Below are 15205 nucleotides of genomic sequence, written 5' to 3'. Positions count from 1 at the left end.
CTCTCTTTGTTTGCATGTGTTACTAACATAATCTAAGAAGATTCGGAAGCAAAATGAAAAGGAATAAAACCTTGCGGAAAGGTCTACTTTACCTAGAATAACTATAGAGCCATTTGTCATCTTACAAATGCTAACAGTCTCAGGTGTAAATTCTACTGGCTTTCCTCTACAAAAATTCATTGTCTGGTAGACTCATAGTATGAGTATGGATTAAATAGGTCATCAAAGAAACCATTATCCCTATCTACTCTTCTTTTTCCACGTACTTTGATAAGGGTATTATCTCCCATAAGTATGGGAGGACCAGAAATGTTTCCATGGTCAAAAAGGAATCTCTTAAGGTATCCATATGGTGTGGTTCCACACTGTGAATAATTTAAGAATAATTGATCTAAACTTAAACATGAACACAAAAACTTACACATATAATCATAAACAGAGAGATGCAATAGAAAAAACCTTCATTTCATTAATAGAAGAATACTCAACTATGCTTATAAACATAATGGAAATAAGATAGTGTTGGCTATGTGGGGCTTGACCTAGGTTCAGATGTGATTTTAGCCAAGCAAATCCCTGTACCACTAGCCCTTTCTGCAACAGTCTATGGAACGCGGACTGAGGTCTCACTCGAAGCAGTATGGGAGGGTGCTAGAACAAAGTTTCGGCACCGTGGGGATGTCTGGTAGGTGGCGATAGGGATGCAATCAAACCTCCATGCTTATTGGACACGAGCATGTTGCTTCCTGTGTTATTACCTTCATGCAGCTCTAGCCGCAGCACGACCCGTGTTAGTTACGCAAGTCTTCCTTAATTAAGTTCTAATTGCTAATTAATTAGAATTTTGTCATACATAAGCATTCATACCAGTGTTTATCAAGTGTAGACATATAAATAACTAGATAACAATAATGCATAACATCAAAATATAGATCCATGAACAGATGGAATGTACTTTGAATCAAGCTTATCTTTATTAATAATATTTTTCATGTTCAATTCAATTACAGACCCAACTACGCCCTACGCACTTAGCTATAGGGGTCTGCGCACTGAGCTGCAGACTCTACTAGGCCTCTGTGCACTGAGCTGCAGAGCCTCTTCCTACTGCTGCGACCCAATACGCTTCAACTTCCCTTCATTCTATAACCATGCCTTCGCATCTATCTATTAGTTGCTTGCCAAAAAACTATCTTTACACTTAGAGCTTCTCTCTATTTATAAAATCCCATGGTCCGCGGACCATGGGTAGGTCGACACAACTTTACATTATTTTACAATTCTTAGGACGGACAACCCTATGACTCATCCTAGACTTTTGCACTCCGCGCCCACACTTTACGGAGTCTTATATTATAATTGACCAAAACTCAGGCTTTAAGCCCCAAAACCTACTGTGGGGGATCCCATGCCCAACAGGGCCCCAACACAATCATCGTGACTCATCCCTAGTCACTCTGTTGGTGCATCAATCTTTCCGTGAAGTCCATCCAGCAGGTCTCGCACAACATGTGTGTCCATGGTAGACTATTCTGCTATCTGTTGTACTTGTTTCACATGTATCTCTAAACCTTTGTGAGTAGGGTCACATTCCTATCTAACCGCATAGAGTTCCTGCATTTGTTCTAGCATGTCTTCAATGGTAGCTGTAATTGTAAAAGCTTCATCAATCCATGGTTGGATGCATGCTTTAAGCAGGGCTTCTTTTTGTTGCCCGACGTCTAATTGGTCCTTCAGTGCCCTTGCCTACAGTAGTTTGGCGAGTCGTTGAGTAAGGACAACCGTCTGCATGGTCTGGCGGATACTGTCGTACTCTTGTTGCAACTCACTCACCTCTGTCTCTAGGCGTTGTAGTTTTGGATCTTCCTGCAGTTATGTAAGCATGGTTAGTGCTTGATCCAACATACCGGTGCAATCCTGTGTCGCCTGGCCAATTTGATCCAACCCCGTCTAGATAGCATAGGCATGTTGCTCTCTGACTTTTGGGGGCGTGGAGGGTTGTGCCTTCAATCGCAGCTCGACGATCTGTAGGTTCAGCTCCAACTAAACCTTCGTCATTTCCTCCCTGGCCTTGTGGACTCTGGTCACCAATCTATGGTCCCGCTCTGCTGCTAGTAGCTCTGTAGGCACGACCAACTTTGGGACGCTCCTACACGCATCCTCTACAATGTGCTCCCGTCTAGGAGCCTGTGCAATCAACTCATCACACTGGAGGCTGAGCTAATCCATGTTTAGTTTCTGCTCATTCAAGACCTGGATCGCGCGGCCTTCCCTAGCGCAGAGCTTTGTGATGACCCCATCCTATAACTAGTACAAGGTTTCATACGGCAGGGCTACCAAGTTTAAGCCGACGCCTTTCATGCTACTCATCGCAGCCCGGTCAACCTCGCTTGCTGCTGCTAGGGCACCATCAGGCGAAACGAAAGGGTTGTCCATATAGGCGCGCAACGTCTGTCCGGCTTCTATGATTCCTGCTATGACGTACAAAGCCATTGTACCTATTTGGGAGGGCTATACATGTAAGCCTTATAGCTGCGCGCTGAGCGCCCCCAACACAGTGTTCTGATCCATCCTCAGTTCCTTGAGTGCATCCTTTGTGAACTCACGAGTCGTTTCGCCGATGTCAAACAGATCACCTTCTGTGAGCATGATTAGGTCAAAAGACGTCTTTGGCACCTTTACCTTCTTCCTAGGAGTTGTTTTCTTAGGGCCGCGTGGCCGCTTGAGTTGGGTTGATGCTGAACCGGGGTCTGTGCACTCTTATGTCTTGTCCACTTCCCTGGTTTGTTTCCCTGTGGACATCTCCTAGCCCTCCTTGGGGTCTTTTGTGGGCGTTGTTGTGATTTCTGCCATCTGCGCTGCTGCTGCTACATCGGTTGTCTTCCACTGTGCGGCTACTTCTTGTTCGTAGTGCCTCTTTTCAGCTAGTTGTGTGATGCATAGCTTGGTGTCCTTCTTTCTTTGCTGGGATGTGGCCTTCTCCATTTCTACCAAGTCCAAGGTATGCCACTCCAGAGGCCATGACTCCATTACTGCGAAGATCGCATCATCTGTTGTTATGAACGGAAGCTTCACCCATTTTTGTGCTAGATCCTTGCATGCCCAAATATACAGGTTATGCATATCTACTTTGAACTCTGTCGAGCTCTGCAAGCTGTTATAAACTGTATGGAACAGGCACGGCCTTCGATTGATCCACATTCGGATGCTCGTCTCCATGAACACCCAGAACACCTTCGTCTTGCGAATTCTCTTCGCATCTTCGTAGCCCAGAGCAAGGTGTACCTCACGGCTTCAGGAAAATCATCCTCAATATTGGGAAACTGGCTATCCTTGGGTAGTTCCCCTACAACCAACAAGATGGATAAGAGAAACCATGCATAGTGGAAGGTCTTACCCTACTCCTAGGCCTCCTTGCAGTTTGTCAGAAACTCCTCGTAGAGGAACTGCACCCAGTTGAACTGTACCCCCTCTGTGCACTGCTCTTCCAACGCAATCACATACATTAGTACTTCGTCGGTGCGACATTTCCTCATCAACTTGTCGGCTAGCGGTTGGGTGGCTATGCACACCCCTTTGCCCTTAATTCTTGCTATTGCGTACCCCCTCTTTTTCTTCTCTAGTTTATACTTCACCTTCATGGCTTCTGCGAGGGCCAAGTCACTACTTTTTCCCGCTATGGTCGCGGTGTGTGTCCTTTGAAGGGAAGTTAAGAAATTATGTGAATTAGGTTGGCCATGATGGGAATAGGCTCCTCCAGCCAAATATACCCGTCATGCATTAGGAACGACAACTGCCTGATGACGAAAATGTTGATTGGCGTGTGGTGGTAGTGGGGTATCCATCGTAGATGGAGTAAACCAACCTTCTGCACATCGTGCAACCATTTCTGCTTCATTAACCTCTCTGTGGCCAGGTGTGGGAACTTCTCGCTACCCATGAGGTCCTAGTCCTCGAAATTCATGGTAGGTATTCGTCCCAAAGGTAGACCTTCAAACGTTATACTTTTAGGGAGGAGTAGGGTCTAGAGCGCACTCCTTGTGGCCTCCAGGCCTTTCAGTATCTTGGCTTTCCCTTTCCATGGGGGGACATATGTAGGTAACTTTGCTTCGAAAGGCATTGGTGAGACATGATTTGCCTCATTGTCTTGCACCTAAATTTGAGCAATTAGAGCTTGCAAGTCTTTCTCCTCCTCATCTGATTCAATAGTGATGGATTTTCCCTTTTCTACCATTGAGAATTTGCCAAACCGTGGTTTTCTTGGGGATACAAGGACTCGACCCATAATCTTCTTATCTTTCTATGGTCGTGGCGTTCGTGGTGATTTTGGAACTTCTAGTGAAACTGCTGCCTCTCTAGGCTCCTCATGGGCCATATGGGGCTCCACGATATCTTCGACGAATCGCACTCTTGTTCTAGCAGCGGTCATCGTGTCTATAGTCAAAGGTGGTAAGAGTACGCGATGCTTATTCTTTGTAACTGGTCAATTCTCACACAACCAAGTGTTGCCTCAAGGCTAGCCCTGGGGATTTTATAGCATCTTTTGAATTTTAATTTGACCATTCCCCCCACTTTTGAGTCATTAATGCCTTCTTGGCGGCAGATCATCCAAAATCTAGCTCTTAATTCGTATCTTAATTTCCCGCCGCCTGCTCCTTTTTGCCTTAAATTGGATATATTTCATGAATAGTGACACCAATGGTCACCTCCCAGCCTACCCGAGCGGCAGCACAGCCCCCTATGCGCAGGCACGACCCCTGTGACATATTGATTCTGCGCACAACCTCCTTATCGTGCAACTCCCATACAAACTCTTTTATAGTCCTGTACTTTCTTTCAACTGCTTGGATTATTGAGACTATGCTCCCTATGGATAGTCAGGTGGTCACACCACGTATGCGAGGCTTCAATTCACCTTCCAGCCTAGTCCGTGGGGACTCCTCAATTACCCTCATGACAGTCAGTGTCGTGCATTCTTCCTTATGCGGTCTGCTCCCCTCGTTACTTTGTCTGGTAAGGTGCAGTCATAGCCATGGTAGCAGAGACACAAATTATCAGCAAAAATCTTCTAATGCAGTAGTATGGCTGGCCATACCTTGTCCTGTCATTCTTAGTTTATTGACGCGGCATGCTTACATGATTTGGATTTCTAATTTGTTGATTTCTATGTCCATTAACATTCTTTTCTACCTTAGTCGTACTCGATCTTCTTCGAGTTAGCAAAGCTTAAGTTTCCCTCGTCGAATGGCTTTCTGAATCTGCATATGTTCGTCCTCGCGCGGTTGTATAATTCCTTCATCCTGGTCCTCATGTACTGTCCCAACTGTGGGAGCTACTGCGTGAGGATTCCTTTCTTCCAAAACTATGGTCTCGACACTGCTTGTCACACGGAATGAGTCGATCTTGCGGACAAGATAGACCTTCCTAGAATCTAACGATATCTACTGACAAGCAAGCCAATCAAAAACTATCTTTCTCTAAATATGCATTTATAAACAAAGGCAAACAAGTTTTTAGGCCTACCTTAGGTCCAATGCAAGTTATGCGCACATCTTCCGTATATGCCCAGTTTCCGTATATGCACACATCTTCCGTATATGCCCAGTTTCCGTATATGCACACATCTTCTGTATATGCCCAGTTTCCGTATATGCACACATCTTCCGTATATGCACACATCTTCCGTATATGCCCAGTTTCCGTATATGCGCACATCTTCCGTATATGCACACATCTTCCGTATATGCCCAGTTTCCGTATATGCACACATCTTCCGTATATGCGCACATCTTCCGTATATGCCCAGTTTCCGTATATGCACACATCTTCTGTATATGCCCAGTTTCCGTATATGCGCACATCTTCCGTATATGCTCAGTTTCCGTATATGCACACATCTTCCGTATATGCCCAGTTTCCGTATATGCACACATCTTCCGTATATGCACACATCTTCCGTATATGCACAGTTTTCGTATATGCGCACATCTTCCGTATATGCCCAGTTTCCATATATGCACACATCTTCCGTATATGCACAATATGCGCACATCTACCGTATATGCCCAGTTTCCGTATATGCGCACATCTTCCGTATATGCCCAGTTTCCGTATATGCGCACATCTTCCGTATATGCCCAGTTTCTGTATATGCGCACATCTTCCGTATATGCCCAGTTTCCGTATATGCGCACATCTTCCGTATATGCACACATCTTCCGTATATGCCCAGTTTCCGTATATGCGCACATCTTCCGTATATGCGCACATTTTCCGTATATGCCCAGTTTCCGTATATGCCCACATCTTCCATATATGCACACATCTTCCGTATATGCCCAGTTTCCGTATATGCGCACATCTTCCGTATATGCCCAGTTTCCGTATATGCACACATCTTCCGTATATGCACACATTTTCCGTATATGCCCAGTTTCCGTATATGCGCACATCTTCCGTATATGCGCACATCTTCCGTATATGCCCAGTTTCCGTATATGCCCACATCTTCCGTATATGCACACATCTTCCGTATATGCCCAGTTTCCGTATATGCGTACATCTTCCGTATATGCCCAGTTTCCGTATACGCCCACATCTTCCGTATATGCCCAGTTTCTGTATATGCACACATCTTCCGTATATGCGCACATCTTCCGTATATGCCCAGTTTCCGTATATGCGCACATCTTCCGTATATGCCCAGTTTCCGTATATGCGCACATCTTCCGTATATGCCCAGTTTCCGTATATGCACACATCTTCCGTATATGCACACATCTTCCGTATATGCCCAGTTTCCGTATATGCGCACATCTTCCGTATATGCCCAGTTTCCGTATATGCACACATCTTCCGTATATGCCCAGCTTCCGTATATGCGCACATCTTCCGTATATGCCCAGTTTCCGTATATGCACACATCTTCCGTATATGCCCAATTTCCGTATATGCGAACATCTTCTGTATATGCCCAGTTTCCGTATATGCACACATCTTCCGTATATGCCTAGTTTCCGTATATGCACACATCTTCTGTATATGCCCAGTTTCCGTATATGCACACATCTTCCGTATATGCCCAGTTTCCGTATATGCACACATCTTCTGTATATGCACACATCTTCCGTATATGCCTAGTTTCCGTATATGCGCACATCTTCCGTATATGCCCAGTTTCCGTATATGCGCACATCTTCCGTATATGCCCAGTTTCCGTATATGCGCACATCTTCCGTATATGCCCAGTTTCCGTATATGCACACATCTTCCGTATATGCACACATCTTCCGTATATGCCCAGTTTCCGTATATGCCCACATCTTCCGTATATGCACACATCTTCCGTATATGCCCAGTTTCCGTATTTGCGTACGTCTTCCGTATATGTCCAGTTTCCGTATACGCCCACATCTTCCGTATATGCCCAGTTTCCATATATGCACACATCTTCCGTATATGCGCACATCTTCTGTATATGCCCAGTTTCCGTATATGCGCACATCTTCCGTATATGCCCAGTTTCCGTATATGCGCACATCTTCCGTATATGCCCAGTTTCCATATATGCACACATCTTCCGTATATGCATACATCTTCCGTATATGCCCAGTTTCCGTATATGCGCACATCTTCCGTATATGCCCAGTTTCCGTATATGCACACATCTTCCGTATATGCCCAGCTTCCGTATATGCGCACATCTTCCGTATATGCCCAGTTTCCATATATGCACACATCTTCCGTATATGCTCAGTTTCCGTATATGCGAACATCTTCCGTATATGCCCAGTTTCCGTATATGCACACATCTTCCGTATATGCCCAGTTTCCGTATATGCACAGATCTTCTGTATATGCCCAGTTTCCGTATATGCACACATCTTCCGTATATGCCCAGTTTTCGTATATGCACACATCTTCTGTATATGCACACATCTTCCGTATATGCCTAGTTTCCGTATATGCGCACATCTTCCGTATATGCCCAGTTTCCGTATATGCGCACATCTTCCGTATATGCCCAGTTTCCGTATATGCACACATCTTCCGTATATGCCCAGTTTCCGTATATGCGCACATCTTCCGTATATGCCCAGTTTCCATATATGCCCACATCTTCCGTATATGCCCAGTTTCTGTATATGCACACATCTTCCGTATATGCGCACATCTTTGGTATATGCCCAGTTTCCGTATATGCGCACATCTTCCGTATATGCCCAGTTTCCGTATATGCACACATCTTCCGTATATGCCCAGTTTCCGTATATGCGCACATCTTCCATATATGCCCAGTTTCCATATATGCCCACATCTTCCGTATATGCCCAGTTTCTGTATATGCACACATCTTCCGTATATGCGCACATCTTTGGTATATGCCCAGTTTCCGTATATGCGCACATCTTCCGTATATGCCCAGTTTCTGTATATGCGCACATCTTCCGTATATGCCCAATTTCCGTATATGCACACATCTTCCGTATATGCCTAGTTTCCGTATATGCGCACATCTTCCGTATATGCCCAGTTTCCGTATATGCACACATCTTCCGTATATGCACACATCTTCCGTAGGGCCCAACCAAGGTGCTCAAGGCCCCTTCTATTCTTATTCTTCATGCATTAGTTCAGTCATACATTTTCGAAAAACCTATCTTTGAAAATATTGCATTTGTAGTGTTAGTGAATAGCCTTGCTTCCAAGTTTATTTATGCAACTTTATTTCATGAATTTAGTAATAATTTATTTCATTCAATAATACTATTTTCAGTCAAAATTTCAATTTATCCTTTATGTTGATAATATTGTTTTCTAGAATTAGTTAGTTTATCAATCCACTTATGTATTTTGATTTAAGCTTAGATAGTAGCTCTTGATTTAGAAAAAGATATTGTATATAGTCAGTACTCTTGTTGTGCAGTTATCTTACTTAGATTATTATCTCCTTACATAATATTATACATTTCTACAATATATTAGTGCATGAATTTCTATCACGGCAAGATAGAAGAAACTTCAAATTTTCATATTTATTGCATGGACTAATCCATTAGAGGTACCTGGGCTTGGGAAAGACTAGTTCACCCTTATCTGACCCTCCTTCACCTTATCCATCTCTTAAATTTCGTCTAGAATGCATGATAATGCTCTCGGGTATATCTCCTGTTGCAACACACGAACTCCTGTAACAACCCACAAATTACATCACAAAACCATACTTGCACAAAAATAATTTTCATCCTTCCATGTCACATTACAGTGCACACTAGACCTTGTGGATGGAATTTCGAAGTTCAGAGATCCCCTAAGATCCTTAACCTAGTGGCTTTATCAAAACTGATTTCTTTTCTACAAATTAGGGTTTACTATAGTAAACTTAATCCTATTTAAAATTTGTTGAAATTATTTTCTTTCCCTTCTTGCAATTAGATAAGATTTACTTCTTGCTCTATTCCTTTCTACAACTTTTGAATATTTCTTGTCGCACAAATAACAAAAGTTGTCTTTGTACTACCTTGTAGAATAAACCACTTGGACAAATTCGGAGATATCCAAAAGGCAAACCCTTCAACCATGAGTAAAAATGGGCTCAGAAAAGGGACCAACACACCCTACCATAGACAAACCAATGCATACAACAATGTTATAGGCAAGATAAAAAGAACCAACCTACAAAAAACTAGAGAATGAAGATAATTTTGTTACCTGAGTAAGGGAAAAGAACCTCGGGCATAGAGCATTGGACTTGGTCTACATGAGAGCAGAAACTTCATTCACCTTCAAGCACTAGTTGAACCATCCCACCACACTAGTGACATTGTAAGCCTAATACTTATTTGGACTGATGGCTACTTATAGGGGATGAATTTTTCCACCATCTAGTGAACCCTTATACATCCAAATACACAATAGACAAAACATACAAAAACAATAAGAATTTCCCACCACCCACTCTAACAGGTTGAGCCCAAGCTTAAACTTCCACAATATTCATCCAAAACTTTAGGTCTGAGCTTGCTAATAGTGGAAAGTTGCCTCTTTCTCCATAGGAAAAATCACATAGCATCCCAAATTCCTCACCTCATATTAAATTGGGATCGAACTCTCTAGAAAGAAATGCATCTAATACTTTATAAGTTGCAAACATAAAACTTAAAGCTCATCCTCCATGACACCCATGAATTGATTGCATGGTAAGACGTGGGGGTGTGAGCACTCTCCCCAAAACCAAATCCACTATCACTTTGTCGATCCACCCACATCAAGATACAAGTAATATTAATTTTAAACTTATGAAAAATATTATTAAAATATCATATTTTATAAAATATAAATATTAATTTTAAATTTATTTAAAATATGGGTAGGATGTCAAATTTTATAAAATATAATGTCCTTAAAAGCATTGCAATGTAGTACAACTTTATTTATTTTTTAAATATCATGGCTATAGTGTATCACCAATTTTGTTTAGAAAAAGAAATAGATTTCTTCATTAATATTTAAATATTTTAATTTATTTAATCTTAATAAAAGTTAATATCTAAATTGAATACTTTTTAAAATAAATATTTATTTAAAATATTTTATTTCTAAAACAACTTTTCTCATTACCATGTTTCTACAAAAAAAATTATCAGTTTAAAAAAAGACAAGGAATGTTAAAATTTTAATCATATTTAATTATAATAAAGTATGATTAGTCTTTGTTATTTATGGAGAATCATAGTTAACAGGGAACTTGAAAAAGTAGGGCCGCGGAAGAATTCCAAGGCCAGCAAGACTTCCCTCGACCTGATTACCTTGATAGAAGGTGATCTAAATGACATTGGTGATATGGTGAGGGATGCCACTTTGAAACTGCCACAACAGTTCAAGCAGCAGCAGAAGCAGGTCTTAGGTGCCATTCAAACGGGTCTACATGAGGTGCAGATCCAGGCATCATAAGTGCATACCGGTGTAGGTCGTAGTAGTGCAGCATCAACCAGCTTGGTGCCTGGGACAATTGAACTAGCATAAATGATTAATGCCTTGGACCCCCATTTATCACGCGGCCAGATGGAGCGCTGACCACGGAATCAAAAGATGATCGAGCCACTGTCTGCAACCTCTAAAAGGTCAGGCTAAAATTGGCCACATTTCCAAGAGAAGCCCTTCACACCCTACATGATGGTGTGATGGCAGAACTTCGAGCTTGGGAACAGCAAGCATTAAACGTCATCAGTGAGCAAAAGGTGAACAATGCCAAAATGTTTACCAAGAAGACTTCTGCCATCGAGCTCTTTAAGCCTATGATCACGAAGAATAAGCACACTACCAAGGTAGTGGCAGAGGAATGCAGGTCTGTCACCGAGATGGATATTCCTGAAGATGCGCTAGTGGACAAACCAATTCAGAAGCTCGCTATCAGAGTGCGCAAAGTGAGATCAGAGCTGGCCAATGTTCAGTTGGAACTAAACCTTAATATCACAGAACTTGCATTTAGGGACCAGCCCTCAACTATGCTAGAGGTAAAAGAGCAAGTCTGGGGAAAATAACCGACATCACAACCATCTCAAGGTGCGAAAACCTGGTTCCTGCATCCCCCCATACTACTTCGGGTGAGACTTCAGTCCGCGCTCCACAGATTGATGCCAAAAGGGCTAGTAGTGTAGGTATTTGCTTGGATTCTTAACGTTGAACCTGGGTGAGGGCCTATCAAGCCAACGTCTACAAAATATGATGTACTCTTGGGAGATGACAAGCCAGTTGACGCTGAAGGTAAGGGAACATTTATTGTGAAGACAAAACAAGGAAAACCAAAGCATATTAATGATATTTTATACATTCCTAGTCTAGCACATAATTTTTTGAGTGTGGGGCAACTCCTTGAAAATGGATATTTAATGGTTTTTAAGAACAATAAATGCATAATCTATGATAAAGATGATTATAGTAAAATTATTGCCAAGACTAATATCCTGCAAAATAGAATTTTTTCTTTCAATCTTCCTTGTGAAGCAATTACAACATTAAATGTTTCTTATGATTATAGTTCTCGGATATGACACATGAGGTATTGAAATTTGAATATGAAAGACTTGAAATTGTTATATAACAAGGAAATGGTCAAAGGGCTACCCCTTATTAGTTCTATTGATAAAGTCCCTAAAGGGTGTATTCTTGGTAAGCAACATAGAGATTCATTTCCAATAGGAAAATCATGAAGAGAAAGTAAACCATTGGAGCTATGGCATGAAAATATATGTGGTCCTATGAAAACATTGTCTATCAATAAAAATATGTATTTCATTATTTTTGTGGACGATTTTAGTAGAAGAACATGGGTATATATCATAAAGAAAAAACTGTATTCATTTGTCATATTTCAAAAATTTAAAGCTTTTGTGGAAAAGCAAAGTGCTTGTTCTATAAACGAACTGTTTTGATTTTTCAGAGTGAATATTGACCGTTGGATCTGATAGTAAGAGATCTATGTTGTGGATCGAAGCGTTGTTTGTAAAGCGAAGTTAACGTGGGACCATAGTTTTAAAATAATAAGTGGGGACCTCCATGTAAGGCTAGCCACCAATAGAATCTGTTGCGTCATTGTTTTACATATTATGTATGTGCAAATTTCATGGGCATTTTTAGGCTAAAATTTCCCCTAGTGAGACTATGTGGCAAAAATAGAAATTCAAATAAAGTTTTGTACAACAAATTATCAACTTGCACATATATTCATTAAAACACTACCAAAAGGAAAGTTTCAATACATAAGGGATATTCTTGGAATCACCTCATTAAGCATTAAGGGGGAGTGTTGAGGATAATGCTTAATTACGTTATGTAATTGCTAACAAATTAGTCAGCATATTTTATGTTTGCAAGTTACGAGAATTAGGGCAGCAAATTAATAGATGTAATCAATATTCAAAGTTATTATTCAGCAAATTATTAGGGGCAGTAGATTAGAATAAAAGGTTAGTCAGATAATTGATAATCAAATTAGAAATATCTTAGATATATAATAATGTATGCATTTCTTCCATGAAGATATGAGATTCGAATGAGAGTTGAGCTCATGCATTGAGAACTAGAATTTAATAGTTTTTGTTCATTTTTTTTATATGTTTTCATATATATGCTCTTGATAGATTTAATAGAGCTTCACTTACTACGCATAGACTATTCCCAACTATTATAGGAAACAATTGATAATTTTATTGATTCTCAAAAGATCAAATGGGTTTCATTTGGTGGTTCATAGATATAAATTTTTAATAGTACAAATATCAATTACGAAGTGAAGATGTGTGATTGAGATGGTGGAATTCAATCCCCGATATTATTTGGAATTGTCTTAATCAAGCTGAAATTTTACTTTGGATTTGCTCAAACTACAAGCTTGAATATTTAAACAAAATCAAAATCATAGAACTAAAATTGCAGTTTTTCTTCATGCTAGGAGCTTTAATCGCGGTTTTGCTTTATACTACAATATTATTAGCAAGAATAATGGAATGATTCGGCTATATTATGGCATAATATTCCACACTCTTAGCATGTAAGAGAAGTGGACATGTAAGATAATTGTAACCAACGGTTAGTTGTAAAAGGATTGCACACCAAAACTCACATTTACATTAAACTAATCACATTTATAAATACATCAATCATTGGTTGAAGATATAAATTTTATCTTAAACACACAATCACTTAGTTGAATAAATATCTCAACCAAACACTAATCTAGGAACTATTTTAGTTGGACTAAATATCTCACATCGAACTAATTAACAAATACATTTAATGATGATAAACATCAATCAATATGCACAAGAAAAGTAGAAGTTAAATCTCCAAGTCCCTCCCTTAATGAGTACTTGTATTTGATCTTCTTGTCTGCAAAGTCTTCATTAGTTTCTTTAAACATCTTCGAAATCCTATAGAATGAACTCCATCAACTTGTCTCATAACCCTCGTAAAGGTGTAGTTGGTAAACTGGATTCTCGAGTTCCACTCGAACTCGCAAATTAAAATCCTCTCGAAGTCAATTATTAAACAATGTCACAAGCTATTGAATAACCTCACAAGAATACCACCCCCACATGTTCAAAAAGTGAGGCATCCTTCCCTAGATCCACAACTACCAAACTATCTCGACAACAATCCATATTCAATTTTACACCACTTGATTTCTTAAATAGTAGTTTGAGACACAATCAATTACCTCTTTACAATAAAAATTGAACTAGTAGTCATTCTATGGCCGAGCACCCATCTACCGAGATACATGGGTTTCAACCATTGTACTCCCTAGTTACATAGAAGAGTCATCTAGATACAGAATGTATCTAGAGTCAGTTCTTACATCATGATTTTTTGATCTGATTTTGAAAATTCATCATCACTTAGTTTACAAACAAATTATATCACTAATAATTTATGTACTACACGCTACCATACCAACACTACCATACCAATAGGACACATGATCTAAGCTTCTATTATAAGCAATCAAAAACACACATGTCCCAAAATTATCATAAAGTTCTCGGACACATCACTCAAGTAGCTTTATTCTCGTACTAACATGATATCAATTTCATCCATCATCGTTTATGTTGCGGATCAAGAATTTGAATTATTTTCTGAAGGTTGAGTTCATGTTGCTAGTAATCACATCTCATTCATTGGCAATGACGGAAACCTTGCGCTCATTTGTAATACTGAGAGAGAGAGAGATATCTCCTACAATAGTTTTTTAGTGGAAGAAGGTGCAACCCAATAAAAGAACAATAGTGTTTGACCTCTCTAAAATTGCAACAAGTGCCAATATAGCAAGTTGTGCCCATGTCCCACATCTAGACCTTCTGTTGTAGTTGGACTTATGAAAAAGACTGGGATGAAAGCTATGTTCCCATCCTTTCCCAGGTAATTGATATGATTGAAAATGAATCATGAAGATATAAACTATGAGAACTTTAATCGTGGTTTTCCTTCAAACTCAATTCATAACACATCAAAATCAGCGAACAACATGTTTAGGAACAACCGCTTGGGATCTCTTTCACATAGAATGCCCATGAAAAGTGTTCTCCCTCGCAACGACATGTGATGAATTGACATGTCCTTCATGGTTTTTCACACCCTCTACTACCACGATCATGAGCACCATCAATGATGAAACTGAGGATATCATCAACAACTCTACTAC

This window comes from Pinus tabuliformis, chromosome 7 (assembly GCF_031772625.1).
Source record: "Pinus tabuliformis cultivar Carrire ecotype Pingquan chromosome 7, CPIR1, whole genome shotgun sequence".
In the NCBI taxonomy this organism is placed as follows: domain Eukaryota; kingdom Viridiplantae; phylum Streptophyta; class Pinopsida; order Pinales; family Pinaceae; genus Pinus; species Pinus tabuliformis.
Note: the sequence above shows the minus strand (reverse complement) of the source record.